Source organism: Dromaius novaehollandiae, chromosome 1, assembly GCF_036370855.1.
Source record: "Dromaius novaehollandiae isolate bDroNov1 chromosome 1, bDroNov1.hap1, whole genome shotgun sequence".
NCBI lineage: Eukaryota > Metazoa > Chordata > Aves > Casuariiformes > Dromaiidae > Dromaius > Dromaius novaehollandiae.
The window spans coordinates 148,143,329-148,159,169 of record NC_088098.1 but is presented as its reverse complement, the minus strand read 5'-3'; the positions used below and the strand labels follow the sequence as shown (position 1 = coordinate 148,159,169).

At 41.0% G+C, this 15,841-nt stretch overlaps 1 protein-coding gene across 22 annotated transcripts in view; it reads left to right on the top strand.

Annotated features, from left to right (window-relative positions):
• INPP4A (inositol polyphosphate-4-phosphatase type I A) overlaps positions 1-15,841 on the top strand; it is a 132,472-nt gene that overhangs the window by 18,430 nt on the left and 98,201 nt on the right. For 17 of the 22 annotated variants that reach the window (XM_064502213.1, XM_064502205.1, XM_064502167.1 and 14 more), the window contains exon 2: positions 4,345-4,437. The exons of 1 other annotated variant lie outside the window; for it this stretch is intronic. The gene's annotated coding sequence lies outside the window, so the exon portion shown is untranslated. Of the gene's footprint in view, positions 1-4,344; positions 4,438-10,682; positions 10,766-15,841 lie in introns of all 22 variants that reach the window. 4 more of the 22 variants (XM_064502061.1, XM_064502098.1, XM_064502106.1 and 1 more) reach the window with 1 other exon arrangement.

The window sequence follows — 15,841 nt, the reverse complement described above, 5'->3', positions numbered from 1 at the left end:
AGGCTTTCCTCTCCTTTCCTGCTTCGCGTTTTGTCCAGCGACAGGACGAGAGGCAACGGGCACAAACTGAAACACAGGAAGCTCTGTCTAAGCATGAGGAAACTTCTTTACTGTGAGGGTGACAGAGCACTGAAACAGGTTGCCCAGAGAGGTTGTGGAGTGTCCTTCCTTGGAGATATTCAAAAGCTGTCTGGGCACAATCCTGGGCAACATGCTGTAGGTGACCCTGCTTGAGCAGGGGGGTTGGACTAGACGACCTCCAGAGATGCCTTCCAGCCTCAACCATTCTGTGATTCTGAGGTGGCCACCGGCAGCCGGGGCAAGTGGCTATGGATGAGCAGAGCCTGCTCTGCTGCCACCATGCTCCTGGGCTGAGCATTTGGCCTTCCCGTTAGTTGTGGTTCCTAACTGAGCTCCTGCTGCGTAGGGACGATGGGTCTCCCAGGTTGTCCTGCCGGACATTTTTGGCTAGCGATCAGGAATGCCTCTGGTCTGGACAGTTGAATGAGATGAAAGTTCGGGTCCTAAATACGGTTTGTATGTTTGTGATGGAAGCTTAGTTTTACACTGGGATATGAGGTCTGTGGCAGTTAAATACAGTGCAATCAAAAATGGTTTTGCATGGGGAAAAGGATGCGTTTTTTGCCATATGATTTTTCCCTTGCAATGTGAATGTAAGCTTTAATACACAGAATTGGTTTAATGCATGAGAAATTGAAACGAGGGCTTTTTATTGGTTAAGGAGAATGAAGCGTAAAAAAGGAGAGGACTCATGACAGTAAATTACTATGATCATTTATTTGTTGGACAGAATTGTTGCTACCCTTGAGATTTATTTTTAATTTCAGTGAAACTGGAAACAGTTGGTAGCTGTCTCTTGTAGAGTGTGTTACTCAGAAGCTCTCTACAATGAGAAGGCCTATAAAAATACTATGTTTTCTTTCTTTTGACCTGTTGGCTGCTTTCCTTTTTGAACTTGACCTGATAATGACAAATTTTCTTAAGAAAAATTCTGAAAAGTGACATTGATTATTTTGTGGCTTAAATCACAGAGAGAACAAATAAATAAGGACATCTGTGGATGGGATTCTGGTCAGAAATAGGGGTATACACAGCTCTGGGGGAGAAGCATTTGCAAATATGTGAACTTATGTATACATATAACTTGCCTATACACACACAAACTCCGAAATTCAGCTGCAGGGTTGTAAGGAGTGTGTATTCAGGTAGCAGGGAGAACAGACTGGAAAAATTTGTACGTAAGAGAAGACAGGATGAAGTGATGTAATTTTTTCCAGTCTTTTTCCAAACAATCTCTTTTTAAAGAAGAATTTCAAGCCCGTGTTTTGTTGCAGGAACATAAATAGGTCACAGTGTGTGAATAGAGTGAATGATGCTAAGTACACAGAGAACCAAGACAGCACTAAAATCAGCCTCATCTTTGCTTGTATCTACCAAGTCTTAAGCTCAGGAGTCTTTGTTCTCTGCTCTTGTTCATGTCATTACAGATTGCTAAAGCCAGACGCTCGACTGGTCAGAACAGACCTTTTACAACCACAATATTTTCCTCTTTTATTGTCTTGTTTGTCTCTTCCTCTGACATCACTGACATCAGTGAGTTTTGGATCAAACCCTTATTTCTATGAAAATCTTAGAGACTGCGGATGGAAAAAGTGCCTTTAAATGTTTGTTGCGAGATAAACATACATAATCTAGGCAGGAAGGAGTTTCTGTTTTTAAAACATCCTCATAATTTTGTATTTGTAACAATTGCTGCATTCGTTGTAAGTTCATTAACTCACTTTCCTACTGTGGTCTGTACTGGCTAGGATTGTTACAGACAATTAAACCTGAAAGTCACATGATAAACACTCACTGTTAGTTTTAGGCAGAGACAGATGTTGCCTGCTTTACAGCAAAAGGTCACCTTCTTGCATTGTCAAGTCTCAATCTAATAGACTTAGATTTCTGCCTCTAAAACCGTGCAATCTAAAGAAAACACATAGCAAGCATCTGACCCCTGTAGTGATGTTTAGACATCCGCAGCTGTAAATGGTGCAAAATGGTGTTACTTTCTAATACACAGTTTGCTGTTTAAGTACAGTGAGATACTTTACACAGGATTTATATTTTAACTGAATGTCTCATCTTAATGATTTTAACATGTAATGACTGCTCCTGCAAAGGTAGAACTTCAGAGCAAAGCAGATTGAGAAGGAGGGAAATCATTTGTAATTCATCATGTGAACAGACAGAGGAAATATCATTCATAATTATAAAAATGTATGTATTTCTTTTTCGTGGTGTACATAAAAGGAAAAAAGCTTCCATTGGACCACTGAAAGCAACTTTTAACTGAGCTGCTGTTGTTCCCTGCTGGAATGTAAATCCTCAGGAAGTGTGAAATAAGGCAAGCAAACATGAGGAAAGATAACAAGCAATATACAGAAAAGAAAAATACTACTAGGGCTTTCCGCTCTTTGGTTTTAGAAGAAAAAAAGTAATTTCTTTTAAACCAAAATGGCATCATATTCTGGTTCACCAAGAAAATCTGAAGGGTTTAGCGCTTGCAGGGGGGTGTTGAGCTGGCTGCATGTAGTTTCTTTGGGGAACAGGAAAGCACTGATTTAGCTTTGGTGTCTCCTGTCTACTTGCAGACCTTTGGAACTAAGAAGTGGTTAATTGGAAAGCAAAATACAAGGCTGATAGTTAAACATGGTTTAAGCAAAGTTAAGAGCTTATTATAACTGTTAGAAACCAGCTGAAACAGGATGTGCTTCCTTGCATTACCATTTTTAGAGAGGATGCCTGTGCACTCGTGTTTGTGTGGACTCTAACCCAGTCATTCACGCTTTGCCTGTAGGTGGCATGAGTATGGTGAGGGGCATAGGGTGGGAGCGAGCAACCGGCTCAGGTTGTTCCTTCTTCAGGTTTTGCTGATGGGACCAGCACCAGTCTGGCTTGAACCAGCTTGCTTAGGCCTCTACAGTTGGCATGTTAGAAAGCATTATAATAAAGAGGTGAAAAATCGGATAACTAGTCACCATGAAATCTTTCTGCTGAAGGGTTCTGGGGATACCTGGTGCAAGCAGTCGCAAGCTGAGGTCTAAAGCACCAACAGATTCAACCTGAACTTGGGTGTAACTATCTGAAAGCAACAGATGTAGTCAGAGGAGCCTGAGGTCTCTGCAGAGTTAAATATTTTTTGTTCTCTTAATGCTTTTAATTCCTGCCAATGGAATATTTAAAGTGGTTTTGCTGTATTCAGCATGAAGCATGGAAGTAGTTGTTAAGAATATGTTGGATGCGTTAGGCTTTGCTAGGCACTCCTTCTGATGTACTGTGAGTCCCCACAGATTCTCTGGCACACTTTTTTTTTTTTTAATTCATTGCTAAATAGAGTACTTCAGCCATACAAAGTGAAGCGATTCAGAGCTATGCGTATTTATTCAGTAGTATTTCCTATCTGACTTCTGAAGGGGACGCACTTGCACAAGGTTGTTGAGACACTTACATGTTTATTGAGGATGCATATTGGATTCCTCTTGTGACTTTGGCAGTTATCCTTGGAGATCCCCAGGCACGGCTGGCAACTGGGACTTTGAAAATTGGGTGTTCCACCCAATCCTAAATAATGGAAACCACTTAAGTCAAATGTTGGTGCTTTTCTTCTGTTGCTGTTGTGTCGCACTTACATCCGTGAAGTTACCTACAGAACAAGAAGATGTCTGACTGAAGTCAGTGCTTAAAATAACTTCCCAGAAAGAAATTACCTACAACCACAGGGAAGGCTAGTTTATCCCTGAGCTTTTTGCAAGGGCAAATTAGAAAGAGTTAATGGAGGGAGATATGAAGGGGGCTTTGTTTATGGGTGTGTGGCTATGAAGTCTCAGATGAAGAGTCGGGGGCGGAAGTATCTAGACTAATCCTGTATAAAGGGATTACCCGGTGATGCCTGATATCACTGTGTTTTAGGGGAAAGTCTGACGGTGATGTTGTTCTGCTTCTGAGAAAAAGGGACTGTTGTTTTATGAAGGCAACTAGTTCACTTTTTCTGTGGTTGTGGGAGAAAAAAAAGCAAAAGTTCATGATCAAGAAGCAAAAAAGCATTACTAGAACTGCTGACATACAGAAAATTTAGGGTGATGTCAGGTATAGACTGTCTAAAATAATGTTAAAAGATTAAGCGCAGTACTTGCTCATATTTTTATTATGCTAAAAATTGGTAAATATCATAGGAAATTTGTCCCAGAAGTTTCTTTAATATAATTGCTTGAGAAGTCCAGTGTATCACTGATTTGTCTGCAGAACTATTAACTGCAAAACCTCTGCCTTATTTTACAGCTGTCATCTTGAAATCTCTCTGATCCTGATGGTAGTAGTGGATTAATGGACCTGAATAACAATCTTGATTTTTAAAGGAAAGACCTCTGAGTGGTAAGTCTCAATTTTATCCTTGATTCACCTGTCTCCTAACTTACTTCTTTGCGTGTGTTACTGTTATGTTCACCAAGCAACAGTCTCTCCCAGGGATAGTCTGATAGGTCAAAATATGTTATTCCTTCATGGCTTCAGCAGCGCTTGATCTGTGAGCAATCCGTCTTATAAAAGATGCATTTGGTCTGTTTCATCTCTTCAGGTCGGTGCTTTGAGGACTGGGCTCCTTATTCTGTTACTGCTGTTCAACAGGCCAACATATAGTCTCTGAGCTGTAGTAATCCTATGCAAGCATATTCTTACCTTGCTGCAAGTGTAAGGAAATTTATTTTTGTTTAGTTCACAGTGGTGTGAGGTTAAGCTAAGTGACTTTGCTTTGTGTTTGCTGTGGTTCAGTTGATGGTTGTAACTTGTTAAGCTTCAGTACCTTGATCTTGAGCTTTTATCTTGGTAGTCGTAAATGCAACATGTCTAATCTTCTTGACAGGCAGGTCTTCTGAGCCCAAGAATGGCATTCCTGTCTGTCGCATCAGTGTTTTTCTTGTGTCTAAGATCTTTTTACGCTATTTTGATTCTATGCATTGTTCCTAAATATATATATATATTCTGTTCTAAAAGTGTTGTTTTTATGGAATCGTATTTGGGTTGGGTAGTAGGTATTAGTTGTATCTCTTCTGTGACGTATGTCATTCCTGACCAGTCCTGTAATCATATCAGTCTTTTAAAGGACATCGTGTATTATAGGAAAAATAAGTGTCAATTCATTCTGCCCCATACACATGTTAATACTGCAGTGTTACTACACTGAATTAAGCCTTACTTTTGTATGATTGCTGGATAAAAAGAGGAAAACATATGCCTGTGGGTAGGACCTACTCTCCCATACTGCAGGTGTGTGTCCTTATGCGCCTGTTTTGATTATCATATGCATTTTCACGTGCAGAGCAGGCGGCTGCAATGTTAGGAATTCTTTGCTTGGTCATGTCTCAAGATGCAAGCTTGTTTCAGACACGGCTGGCCTTGCTGGAAGGTTTCTTTACAGGCGAGCGGAGATGATGGTCTTTTGCTGGGCTGGCTGGTTCTTCTGGTCCTGTGGCTGATACGCTATGGCTGCAGGTCCCCAAGGCCTCCTGCCAGTCTCCCAGCAGCTTCTCTGTGGCTGTTCTTCCCCATTTCCTGTCCCTCTCCCTTCAAAATGAACAGACTGTTGGTTTGTAACAGCCCAGACTCCTCTTTTCTGCTGCTGAGCTTGGGCCAAACACTTCTGCAATACTCTGGTCCAGGAAACTGGAAGCTGGTTTGGGTGCAGCTGCAATGTGGCCAATGGTGAAAACTCACTATTTGGGCTCATTAAATAACCATGTAGGTTTACATATTGGTGAGGCTTTAAATAGTCCTAAATTGGTGGTTCTTTTAATTGAGTTACAGCACTTTAACCTCTGTGATCCATGTCTTCAGACTTCACTTTGATAAATCATGTAAGAAAAGATATTTGCAATGTTGGTTATTTAACTTTAGAAGTAAGATCTAAGGCTTTCTCTTAGTCTCACAGTGTTAGAAACTGAGCCTCTAAGGAAAACATCAAATATCAGAAGGTTTATAATTCCTGGTGTGGTGTATAGATTTAAAATTTTTGACACTGCTCCAGCCTCACAACAACACAGTGACTGAGAAGTATACCCTGTCAATGTGGTGCCCCTCCTTGTGGTTCCATCCTAAGATGTTTTTCTCCCTTAATTTTCTTTGCATATGTACCTGTCTTTGGTCTGATTTTTCCATTTGTTGGTGCAGCATTAAGCTATATGTGGATGAGTATGGACCTATGCAGTAAGATGGGTAGGTCTGTACCTCTGTGCTCTCAACTTGAATATATGTTTGCTGTATTTGCCAAACAATTTAAAATGATGCTAGCTTTGTAGTCCGTGTAGCTTCCTGTTCTAAACAACATTTTTTTCAAGAAATCCATTAGAGGATTTCTTCTAAATACAAGAATTACTTCCTTGGCATAAAGTTTACATTACTTAAAAGTTGCCAGGAGAAGATTCAGTTCCTGCCTTTACTTTTAAACATGACACCTGCTTATAGGCATGTTTTTCAGGTAGGTCATCAGCTCTGCATGATTTTGTGAGAGGTCCATTTTAATCATTTGAAAGGTGACAAAGCAGGTAGGCTTGGCAAACCAGAGCAAATTGACTAAAAAACTAGCTGATCGATTTTATTTTGTGTTTTTACTTGCAAATAAGAATAAGGATTTGACTGTGGGACAGAAGTGAGACGCAGCTCTTAAGCAGCCCAAACCCACAAGTCTTCTTTAGCACCCATGTCTCAATCTGTATGCTGTAAAAAAGTGGATATATTTTGCTTGTTCAAATGACCAAATGATACATATTTTCCAGAAGATTGAATACTCTTTGGATGTTTCACTACATAATCTCTGTCTAAAATAAGACATATCGATTTAACTGCTTATATGAATTTTTTTTTCTTTTTGGGGTGTTAACTCTCAGCTTGAGAGGTTGAAGGGAGAGAAGAGGGAATAACACTTTTCCTTAATTGGCTCTTATTTGTGCATGTAGATGATAGTAGAAGCCCACTGGGACTTGATATCAATTTAGTGATTAGCTTAGAGATATCCTGCTCTGCACCAGATGCTCTCAGTGTTGTCCCAAATTGAATAGTAAAGATGCTATCCTGTGGCTTGTTTCTTGCTAGAATTAATTTCAGGCTATTTTGAAAAACTAGAATTGGTCAGTTTGGGTGCACAAACTGGAGCATGTTGAGAGTCATGTGAGCTAAGGACAAGTTTTCCTTCTGACTGATGCTTTATTCTCCGCAATGCTGTGCCTAAAACAGATTTGTCTTGTACTTCAGTTGTTACTGCCATTAGTTTTTTAGAAACTAGACAGCCAGTGTTTGAGACTGGAATACCCTATTTCTGCTTATTTGTCTACTTATCTACCTTTTCCCCACATTCCTCCGCTGTTCTTTGAACTGCGAGCAAACTGAAGATGGTGAGACTTCTGAGGAAAAGGGAGCATGAGAGGCCAAAAAGCCTTTCAGGATGGAAGGAAGCAGCCCTGTTACTTATCCCTTCCTGCCGCTTTTGTCATCCATCTCCTCAAGAAGGCTTCATAATTACAAGTTTGTTGTGGCAGTGCTCAGCTGAAAGAGCGCATAACAAAAATAAATCAGGAAAAGGACCCTGGCAGGAGAGCAGCGACTATATGCATTGTGTTTCTTGAAATAAGCTGAGTTCCACCCAAATTTCCAGGCAGCATTTGTCTGGCTTTTGCCCTGTGAAATTTAGTCCTTACTGTATAAAGAACAGTGTGTGGACTTGAAGAGGACAACATGTAGCAACTGTTTCAGGCAGCTGTGTTATACACTTCAGGATTTTGACAATTGAGTGTCATAAGGGGCCTAAGCCTTGTGGTACTGTTTTTTGCCTTTTTCTATGTATGTGTGTTCTGCAGTATTAGAGGCCAAGCCATTCTGGCACAGCACCTTTCCAGGCCCATAGCCAATACACTAAAATTCCCCGTGGAAGCTCTGTAGAGCAGTTCTTCCAGAGCTATTAAAATCTTTTTTTCTCTTCTTGTTGGCTTTTCTCTCAGTGCCTCACAATTCTGAAAAATTGCACTAGAGCCAAACACCAGAGTTACACTTTGAGAAAACTGTAATGGCTGTAAAGCAGTATTTCTGTCATGAGCTAAAGGCCCACTAGTTTCAGGAACGTGAAACGTAGTTTCAGTGACCTAAAACTGCATCCAAGCTCGATGTGTCATGTGTTTTCTGTAACTGAACTAGAGCATGTTCAGGGATCATTGGAGATTTGCTTATCTCCCGTTTTGCAGCTTTAGTAGCCAAACATTTGGGCATTGCTTAATGGCAGCCCTGGAGTTTTTGATCTGCGGTCTGTGAAGTGATGGAAAGTTGCATGGTGTTGCTTTTCCTTCTATTCAGTTGGGTTAAAGAGGCCAAGAAGACCTTAAATACTTTCTCCGCCTTTGGTTCCTCCCCTAAACATCCCATAATAAGTCTTGCACAGTTCCCAGATGCTCTTCCCCTGTATCCCACAATGCATCCCACACCGCCAGGCAGTGATGCCCTCAGTCTGAGAGGTGATGGGGATTGCTGCTCCCTTTGACTCACCGTGAGGGGTTTCCCACCTGGACCGTGGGGCTGGCGCTCTCCTGGGCAGCCCTGGCAGGGCCTGGACAGGGTGTCTGGTCCTCCGAGCAGGTAGTTTGGGTTCCCCACTGTCGCGGCCTGAAAGGAGTCGTTCAGGATGACCTCCCTCCCCTTGGGACCAATGACCAAGTTCGTGATGCCCTTGGACTGAATTAAGGTGAAACGACACCAGCCAACCAGTTTAAGATTTATTAACACAAAGATAAGGCATGTGGTCAAGTAGGATAATTCAATGGCGAATGCTGCAACTAGCTAGACAAGTCCCGTGTCACACGTTTCAAACAGATTCAACAAAGGAGAGGGAAAAAGAGAGGGGAGAGAGAGAGAGAGAGAGAGAGGGGAGAGAGAGAGAGGGGAGAGAGAGGGAGAGGGGGACAGGGAGGGAGGGGGGGGGAGAGAGAGAGAGAGAGAGAGAGAGAGAGAGAGAGAGAGAGAGAGAAGATATCACCACCTGTGGATCCAGCGGCGTCCCGTTGGTCCTCTTCCTTTGGGAGTCTCGGGGGGGGGGGGGGGCGGGGGCTTCTGTCTGGTGGTAGGTGGGTCCTCTTCACACAGCTCGAGTTGGGTACCTCCGGAGAGGGACCCCAAACAAAGAAATCCCTGGACAATTATACCTTCCAGTCTAAGCTCTCCACCCGTCACGCGGTAGTTTGGACCAATAGTAATTTTCTGGGCCTGGGGTCTCCTGCTCCTTACTGGATCTCATCGTTGTTCCTAGGCAGGCTGTTTTCTGCTGCAGTTTCTTCCACAGGTGTGTCTCCATTCCTCGGGTTCTGCTATTGTCTCTCAAGGTCCTGACAAAGAGGTGGTAACTCCAGCAATTAGCACTGTTTCAGATGCAAACTGCTGGTAACTCCCTTATCGTTCCCGCCTGCACCAGCTCTGGGGCCCTTTCTCACCGAACTAGGGAGTGCGGCCTAAGGCTTCAGCAAATTTTGCCACTCATGCCAAGCAAGTTTTATAGAAGTTGTGCTAAAAACGGACAATAATTTACAGTCCAGATCCCAAAGTCTCTGCCCGCTTGTGGTCTCGTTCAGTGCAGGCTCGGTGTGTCCCGGGTGGTTGCAGGGAGACCATTTCGGGGTTTGCAGCAGCCCAGTCCTGTTTCTGACAGGGACAGATGGCTTGTTTGGGGTTATGGCCTGCCTGCACCCCATGCACCAAGAAATGTTTAAGGCAAAAAGATTCATTCGTCTGTCCACCACACCCACCTACCCTTGTGCCTCTAGGCTCCTCTGTGCTTGCGGAGATGAGCCCTTGATGGGCCTGGGAGTAACTGAGGCAGGGTATTTCTCAGGTCCCCCCACCTGCCCTTGACTCTCTGTGCTCCTTTGTGCTTGTGGAGACAAGCTTTTTGCCACATAACCTAATGATGATAAGTGGTCCATCCACTGGGATGAGAGAGGCTTCATCCGCTTCAGGGAACAAATTTTGAAACCTCTGCTGTAGAGTTGTGTGATTTAGTTTCTCACTTGCTTTCCTGCAAGTCACACACAAACTTTTAAGGAGCAGTAGGTTCACATCTGACTATGTCAATGTAAAGATGTGATTGGAACCTTTTTCCAAACTGAAACCTGCAGCTCTTCGGTCATCTTTTGTCAGTGAAGGAGTTCTTATCACTTTGAATGAGCACAGCTAAGTCTTAACAGCCTTAGAACTAAAGTCACGATGAGGAAACAGAGATGAAAAAGTATTTTTTTGGAGACTTGGCAAACATTGTTTTTCTTGCCAAATCAATACTTTTTATAAAGCTTTTCTGATTATCTCTTCACAGGTCCTCTTGGCTCTTTTCTCTCTCTCCTTTTACCATTGCAGAGCTTCCCCAAGCATCTTGTTTTTCTTGTATTTGCTTTCTACCAGTCAGCTTGCTGGGTCAGGCGTCTCTTCCAATTACTCACCTCCTGAATCTGCCTTCTTGGATCTTTCTCCATCATACTCTTAGCCCTATTGTTCAGCTTGCCTGGACACACTTTCACCTAAGAGACTTGCTGTGCAGTTTTGCCATTTCTTCTCCATTTCCTGCCTCTAAACTACTTTGCCTTCTACCTCTCCAGCTCCCTTGCGCAGCCGTCAGAAAGCCACCAGAGTGCCATTAACTTCTCTCCTTCTGAGACCAGACGCTAGGAACTGCTCTCAGGTTGGTATAACTGGAAGTCACATTGCTTACTCTTTCCCCTTGACAGTAACATCAATCTTCTTTGCCTTGCTGAGAGTCTTGATTCCCCAGCTCTGACATTTCCTCCGTTTCTGTCTCTCACCTTCTAAAAACATCTCATACCTCGCAGCCAAATCCTTCTTCCCATCTGTATTCTATTTTGAGCTCTGCTTTTACCGGATGGTCTCCCTATTTAACGTTAGCACTTAAGCTGCTGCAGCATTTATGTACATCTTCTGTGGATTTTGTACTTTTTGCTAAGCCTAATTGGGACATACTAGCACCACCTAACTTCAGCCCCTCTGCAGTTAATGGAGGGAAGTGAACGCTTCCAGAGTGGTGATTCCTGGCACCTAAATTAGCTCCTGCTTAGTTTAAGTGCTCCAAATTACACTCTTCCTGTCCTGTGTCTAAGTGGAGAATTCAGTGCGTTTTCTGACTCTCTCAGGCATTCTTCAATGCCCAAATTGCATATAATGGGTATGTATGGATTGTAGTAATTTTTACCCTATTAAAAAGATCAGAGGCACTACAGAGCTTGAAAATATGACTTTTTATTTGTGTTTCTATTCTTTTATTCCCCATTGTGGGTTGCATCTGTAGGAGGAATCAATATATTTGTTTTTTTAACTTGATTTTTGTGGTTCCCACTTTTTATAGGAGAATTTGAATGAAAAATTTAAGCCTACAGACTATATATTTTCTCTTTTTAGTAGCTAGATTACAGGTTGTTAGTCCTTAGGGATGTGGAACATCAGAGCAATAGAGCTGAAAAGACTTTTCTCCAAAACAAAACAAATCAGAGATCACACGTAAAATACCCAAATCTGTTACTTTCTTGTGTTGAAAGCTTTCAATGTGGGTTAAGAAAATTATTTTCTTCTCACTCTCTTATAAAAGCTATAATTGCTAACAGTTTCATTCAGATAGGCAAAGCTTATTATTATTTTTAAAAGGCTCAGTCAGGTCTCCACAATATTTTTTTGAACCTACAATCAATTATTTTTGGGAGGAGGGAGCAGGGGGTAAAAAGTGGGTAGAAATAATGTGCGATCACAACATAAAAAAAAGGGCTTGTACTGATAGCAGCTTTCTAAATTATAGTCCATAAAAATAAACACTAAGCTGATTTATGTGATAGTTGACAAAATGTCAGGTGCTTTTGAAATAATTTGAGCAGTATTTGTATGGTTTCAGGCTATTAGGTTGATTCCTAGAAAGGCAGGCTATTTAAGAACACTGAATAATAGGCACTGCTTGTGTCTCATCCCTTTTTAGACCTACTGTAAAAAGAAAAGTAGTCACACTTTTCGAAATGCCTTACTGTGAAGATAGCTTTTACTAGTCTTCCTTTAATTTTAATGTGTCATTTCCCTTTTCCATCTTAACTACAGCTTTTAAACTGAATTACAGCCTGTGTATTTTAAGATTCCTTCCATAGTTATGGGTGTGGATCACACAGTTTCCGCACTCTGCTGTGCATGAGTAGGAGTAAAGGAAACTGCACTTTGATGCTGGTATTTGGCCTTACTTGTGATTTCCTCACTGAAATAGTGCTGTGAGGCAGTTAACTGAGCTGGAGGTAGTTTGGTGGTTCTCAAGCAAAATGGATGGTTCTGGAACTATAAATGACTATTCTTGGTATTAGACACACAATTTCTTACTGAGAACGTGTTGAAGATCTGATCTTTTTCCTTCAGTTTGGTGTCACCATTCAATCTTGATATAATTGGCAAGGCAGAGTATACTGTATTCTATTTCAGAAGCCCTTTCATGAAGGGTGGTTAGAATGATTTTTTCCCAAGAGAAATTAATGGAGCGCTAATGCTATTTTGGATTATAGCAATCAATAAAATATTTTTACATTACTTGGCTTTGTGGATCTTGCTAGCTTGCGTTTGTATCTGTCATCTTGTGCTTATAGTGGGCTTTTTCCGGTAGGTCTTCTGTATTTCCAAACTGATTTCATGAGCGTTTATGAAATCTTCACCTTGCAAAAGTGAATGCACTTTGGAGCACACCTTTGTAAGACTGACTGTCATTTATTCTTCAGGTTTAGAGGCTTAGCTTGGAAGTTGTCATCTAATGATTCATGAGGAAATTGAGCAATCACAAAGACATTCTGTAAAGGAAAGATCATGGTGACATTCTAACCGCTGTCAGAAATATTGTGATATTCTGATTGAGTAAGATTTTTTTTTGTTCCTTCAATAGTTCTACATTGATTAAACCAGCTTTACAAGTGTTGGGTGATGGATAAACAGATTTCTTCCTTCCAAAACTAAGAATTGTCCAAAAATTATTCAATAATACCTCACAAGAAAGTTTGTCCAATGTTTAGTGCACTAGTCAAAGCTTAAGATTCAGTTGCCAAGACTCCTTTAGTAATATTAGGCAAGTAATCGATAAAATCATTAAAAGTTAAGTGCCTGAATATCAGGTAGGCCCTAGAAACTTCTGTGCATCTGAGCCTCAGACTCTATCTGCTTCAGTTGTCTATTTGTAAAAAAGGAGATGAAACTTTACTTTCTTCTGTTTTGGGTTAAAAATCGTGAGGTGATCTGGAGAGAAGGTAAGGGGGAGAATGTGACCTGTGTGTTTCCTGGATCTCTGGGTGTATGCCTGGGTTATATCCCAAGTGTCTCTGTGCAAGATCCATGCCAAGACACCTGTGCTTCTTCCCACGCTAATTTCCTTGTCAAGGAAACTGTGGGTTTGTGGCCCAGGGGAGTTTGGGAATGGCAGCTGCTGCTCCACAGTGGCACAGGTTGGAAGAACCAGTGGTCTGTGACCACTGTGAACCTCAACAGGCAAGTGTAGAAGTAGCCATCAGTTCCAGATAGCTAAAGTACATCATAGATGGAATTAAAAGAAGGTGGAATTAGGGGAGCAGAGTAATAGAAAATGTATATTTTACTGCCTTTAATATAAAAGGATGATGTAAATGATCTTATTTGTTTAGGCTGGTGGAACTGTGCTACAGACAAGAGGCTGTATTTAGAGCTATGCATGTCATTTTTCTGTATAGCTGGAATTGTTTGGTGACTTAGATGAATCTAGTCAATAATTGACTGAATGTATGACATACATTTGATGGGAACCTGAGTGGATGAAGACCTTGTTAGAATCACAGGATATAAGTGTCAAAAAACTATGCCTAAGTAGCAGTTACTAATGTTTTCCTTTTAGTCATGCTTCCTTACCCAAGCACAGAAGCGTTGATGGAAAAGGTCAGCAAGACTCTAATAAAGCATTAAACCTGATAATCAGATGATGCAGCATGCCCAACTATTGTCTGTCCAATCTAATTCCCCTTAAATTCAAAGGCTCTGAGTTCTGTCCTTCTCCTAAAAAAAACTATACAGAGCAAATCTGGAAGCATCTGTAATCTCACATTTCCCCTTACTACCTTCTCCTGTCTCATTGATAATATCCCATGCAATGAGACCTTTTGACAGACAACAAAGTAAAAATAATATAAATAAATATATATATATATGCAGCAATACATACTTCTGGATTACACATAAACAAATGAAATTGATTTAAAAAACCCCACAGCTCAGATATGTCACCCAGTCTTCCAGTATGTACGTGGAAAAAAGGTGTCATATCTGTTGGAAGTGTCAATGAATGGTGCACAATGGTCTGTTTGGGGCAATCTGTCAGTGTGTTTATGTACCTGAAGAAAAAGAACATGGTTTATTTAATAAGGAGACTCTGAATTGATTTTTAAGAATGCTTGTTTTTTGTATTTTTTGCCTTTTTCTCTTATTACATATATAAATTGGAATGCATAGATCTGTGGCTGACTGTTCTTAAAATAAAACATATAGCCTTCAGATGTTTTGAAACCACATTAAAAATGCTGAGGTGCTACTTCTTGTGAGCTTTTCCATGGCCTAATTTTGGGGAAAATCCCAAATGATCTGAAGTCAATTAAGTTCTGAATGTCAAAATTTAGATTAATCATGAAAGAAATCATTTTCCATTATCAACATTTTTAATAAGCTTTCCCCACCTCAGGCTCCTGCCGGTCTGGGTTCTGACACACTATCCAACATGTGCCATAACCTTTGAATGGTTCCACTGATATTTGGTGGCACTAATCTGGGGAATAGTTTACAGCTCATCACAGATAAAGGTTGGATTCACGCTTAGTGACTTAAAATTTTTGAGCTTGCAGATAACTCCTTCTGATTGAATTGTGACATGATCTATTTTGAAAGGAGAAATAATGAAGTTTGAGAGAAAGAAAAATGGTTCTTCTTTTAACTTTGGCTTTTGTGTTTATTAGATCTGCTACTGGCCAACATACGTCTTGGCCTTTCTCAGTGCTTTCTCTATGTAGCGCTGTATGATACTAAACAACAGGACTAACCCGCCTGGTAAGGGCAAAGGTTTCCAAGAGCAGGAATAACAGAACTAGGCCCTTAAATCTGTCTAGGGAGGCAGTTCCTTTTCATGACCTTGCTAATGAGGAATATATGAGGAGAGGATTCCTCTGTTTAAAGCAGGGGATGGATAACTGGCAAAAGATGAGTTGAGAAAACAAAGACAAATCATTAGAAGTCTGTTGTGTAAACACAGCAATCTTGCATTATAGCTCTTTTTTCCTGATGCAAATGAAGAGGAGTAAATTTTATAAGAAGTGATGAGGAATAGTCAACAAAATTATTCAGCTTCACATTTAGTTTTATTGTTTTTTGGTTTAGTTTACCCAGTGCAGCAGATGGCCTTGAGAAAACAATGAATCTTTGCATCTACTTTCTCCAACATTGACAATTGTTCTTTCTGAGGCATTTGAAGAACCTACCAGTGATAGGTCACAAAGACTGGCATGAGATTTACAATGTCTTGCATTGTGAGGACAACAGGAAAAACTTCACTCAGAAAATGTATGGAGTGTATTGAACGAGCAAAATAAGTAGAGGTAGACAATTCCCACAAGAGTGTAACATTTTGTTCGACAGTGCAAGGAGCTGTAATGTTTAAGCCATACAGTAACATATGGTTGCCTCAGAATGAATCTATGCCTCGGCTTGGGTGTCTCTTTTG